The sequence below is a fragment of the Tupaia chinensis genome, unplaced genomic scaffold (genome assembly GCF_000334495.1).
Source record: "Tupaia chinensis unplaced genomic scaffold, TupChi_1.0 Scaffold000416_1, whole genome shotgun sequence".
Lineage (NCBI taxonomy): Eukaryota > Metazoa > Chordata > Mammalia > Scandentia > Tupaiidae > Tupaia > Tupaia belangeri.
The window spans coordinates 752,077-756,283 of NW_006159921.1; positions in this window are offsets into that span (position 1 = coordinate 752,077).

Consider the following 4,207-nt stretch of genomic DNA (forward strand, 5'->3'; position numbering starts at 1 on the left):
CCCTCTCTCTTTTTGTTAAAAAAAAAAAAAAAAAAAAAAAAAAAAAAAAACACAAACAAACCCAACTAAATAAATAAATAAGTTTTTTAAAAAAATAGCTAGAATTGGGACCAGCAATTGGCGTAATGGCTATGTCACTGGGCTCCCACGTAGTCAAAGGCGATTCGAGTCCCAGACCCAGTGGCTTAAACTCATACCAGGCACGTGTGCATGTGTGCCCAAGATCCTGAGAGGAGAATGGAGGAGAAAGGATTTCGGCATGGCCCTTCACCCCTGCCCCCCTGTGGGGGTGATTTCTCGTTTTCTGTCTCTCTGTCTCTCTCTGTCTTTCTGGTAAGCACACATGCCCTATAGAAAAAACTCTCAAAAAAAATAAAAAAAAAAAAAGGAAAAATAGCTAGGATGAGGAAGTGGAAAAAAATCCACTGTGTAATACTATGAATAGTTGTATTAAACATTAACATTAAACATTAACTATTAAATATTGATGTGTTGAACACATACTCTTACTTGGACAAGGAAGGAAAACAATTACTGAGAGCTCATTTTAGTCCTCTTACTGTACTCAGCTCCTGGTCTTATATGAGAAGTTCAATGACAAAAGTTAAGAAGTAACCGGCCTGTGAACACAAGCATTGTGTGCTGAAAACAGCTTTGAATTTGGTTACGGAAGTCCTAGGTTTGAATACCAAGTTATCACCTCACTAGCTGTGGAATCCTGAGTCACTCGTGTACCTTCCGTTTCTTTATCTATGAATCAGACACAACCCCACTTATACTGTAAGACTGTGGTAAAGATTAAATAAGATGATGGGTGTGAAAGCACCTGGCATGCCAAAGTACTGGAAAAATGTTAACTCATTCCTTTTTCCAAAGGCAGGTCAGAGTTACTTAATCATTTTATGAACTTAAAACATGCAAAACTAGGGGCCGGCCAGGTGGCATGGTGGTAAAGGCGGATGGGTCCCACATAGCTGACTGCAGTTGGAGTCCTAAACCTGGTGACTTGGAAAATACACCAGGTGTGTGTGTGTGTCCAAAATTCCAAGAGGCGAAGGGAGAAGGGACTGTGGTATGGCCATCCCCCAGTGGGTGATTTCTAATTTTCCCTTTCTCTCTCTCTCACTCTCCTCTCCAGCACTTACGCCCTATACTACAACAAAACAAAACAAAACATGCACATTTGGGCTCTGGATAAAGTTTCTCAAAGCAACACTTAAATCAAAATCTCTCATATTTCCCTTCAGAAATCTATTTCTTTTGCAGTCTTCCCCTCTTAAATGCCTCCACCATCCATCAATTCAGTTGTAGGAGCCAAAACTAGCCAAAGATTTCTCTCCCTTCCCACCTAATCCAATCCCCTCATTCTACTTCCAAAACATATCTCATATCCAGCCACTTTCCTCACTCTCCACACCCACCACATCTCTGTGTCCACACTGTCCCTTTCCAATCTATTTCTACTGCGAAGCCAGAATACCTTCTACATCACTCCTCTGCTTACACCCTTTAATGGCTCCTCATTGCACTTGGGATAAAATGTAAATTCTTTACCATGGCCCGCTTGATAGGACCTAGCCTTACATCGCGTTCCAGTTTACTTTGCTGCAAGCATGCTGGTTTCCATTTCTGCTCCTTGTAAAGGCTAAGTGCTTTCCCTCCGTTGCACTTGTAGTTTCATCTGCCTCAAATTTTCTTCCATTTTTTTGTTTGTTTGTTTATTTATTTTGGGGGGAGAGGGTTTTTTGTTTTTCTCCTGAGAGAACAAGAGAGAAGGGGAGAACGTCCAACAGAATTTTGATGCTGTTTAACTACCCCAAGCCTTAGCCAGCCCTTGGTCGTGGACACATACGCTGCAGAGCATCCCATGTGGGCCAACATTGCAGAGCATCACATTTTATCACTGTGCCACTGTCCAGTTCCTGACAAGTTTTAATAGATATTTAATAATTTGTCAGAAAAGGAAGAAAGATGGAAAGGATACCAATTAAGCATTATACTTACAGGAAATTATTATTTCTTTCTGAGAGGTTTTTTTTTTTTTTTTTTTTTGCTGTAGGGTGCGTGTGCTCACCAGAAAGACAGAGAGAGGCAGAGAGATAGAAAGTGAGACATCGGGACCAGCAGTTAGCATAATGGCTATGTTGCTGGACTCCCATGTAGTCAACCTCTGTTTGTGTCCTGGACTGTTGGCTTAAAACTCACGCAGGGCGCGTGTGCAGACGTGACCAAGATCCTGAGAGGAGAACGAAGAAGGGATTGAGGCGTGGCCATCCCCCCTGGGGTGGTGATTTCTTCGCTTTCTGTCTCTCTGTCTCTGTCTCTGCCGAGTGCACACACCCTATAGCAAAAACCTCTCAAAAAAAAAAAGAAAGTGAGAAATCACACCCCCCCTGGGGGGGTGAGGGAGATGGTCACGCCACAATCCCTTCTCCTCCGTTCTCCTCTCAGGATCTTGGCCACGCACGCACATGCGCCTGGCGTGAGTTTAAACCACCGGGTCTGGGACTCGAACTGCGGTTGGCTACATGGGAGTTCAGCGACAGCCATTACGTTAACTGCTGGTCCCTGTTGTTTATTTTTTATTTCATGAGAAAGACAGGTACCTTTGACAGGGTCTCAGCATGCTGCAATTCTCCCCACAACCTTTCAGTGAGCCAGGATCTCCAGCATGCTTGATGTGTTCAGGTCAACCCAGAATCCCAAGGGCCCTTCCTATATGGCTCCAGTATTACACAGTGGTACCCTGCGGCCTGCACCACTACAGCTGCATCTTTTTGTTTATTATAGGGTACATGTCCTCACCGGAGGCACAAAGAAAAGGGGGAAATCACAATCCCTTCTCCATTCTCCTCTCCAGATCCTGGGCGGGAATACACATGTGCCCTGCATGATTGACTTTCAAGCCACCAGGTTCGGGACACAAACTGCAAAGTCCGCCACGTAGGATCCATCCGCCTTAACCTCGCCACCTGCTGGCCCCCCCACCCCTCCAGTTTTATTCCATTCTCCGGGCTGAAATGTCAGCTCCTAATAGAGGCTTCCCTGGCTATGGACTCTCAAGTTACTTCATGCTCCCTTTACCTTCTACCAGATCATGACCTGCTACAATTGTTTCCTTATGTAATGTTTATCTTCTATCAAAGACCTGGGTCTCCTTACCTCTGTAGCATAGCACCTCACCCAGTGCCTAATAAATGGGGCATTCACATATTTGTTAATGAGTTATTAAATGAGTCGATTAAATATAAAGGAGGAAAAAGACTTGGAAATCTGCATTTCGGCTAGCTTCCCAGCTGAGTTGGTCAGGGGACAAGCTGAAAACAAAAGCACATTCAAATAAGAATAATTCGAGTATTGTTTAATAAGGGTTCATTTACAAAGGTATGGGGAAATCACTGGGTAGCACAATGCCCCAGGATGTTTATAGTGGAAGCAATAGCAGAGCCTTAGCACTATAGCCTGCAATGGAGAAAGGGTGAGAGCTGTTACTAGAACCAAAAGGAGACCCCTAGGGACAGAGCCACCTCAAAGTAAGCTTGCCCTTCAGTCAAAGCAGTCAGCCCAAAGTGGGCCTATGGGGGTTGGGGGTGGTGGGGAGCCGAGAGAATAAATACCCATCTCCCTCTCTCGGATCTCATACTAGGGTTTCTCATTGGCCAAACTGTAGGGAATAGGACTGGGATAGGGCTCAAATAGGATTTACCAACCAGATTTTCTTTCTTTCATTAGAAAAAACCACGGCTTATATAATAAAATCTTAGCGATGATCAATTCTGGGTGCTGAATTCGCAAATGTTCAATATTACTTTTGTCCTTATTGAGACGTTTTTTATATAAAATTCTTTTTTTTTTTTTAAGAATTATTTTATTGGGACCAGCAGTTAGCGTAATGGCTATGTCGCTGGACTCCCATGTAGTCGACCCCGGTTTGCATCCTGAACCCGGTGGCTTAAAACTTACGCCGGGGAACCAGCAGTTAGCGTAATGGCTATGTCGCTGGACTCCCACATAGTTGACCGCGGTTCGCGTCCTGGACCCGGTGGCTTAAAAATCACGCCAGGCACATGTGCATGCATGCCCAAGATCCCGAGAGGAGAATGGAGGAGAAGGGATTGCGGCATGGCCATCCCCCCTGGGGAGTGATTTCTCGCTTTTTGTCTCTCTGTCTCTCTCTGTCTGTCTGGAAAGCGCACGCGCCCTATAG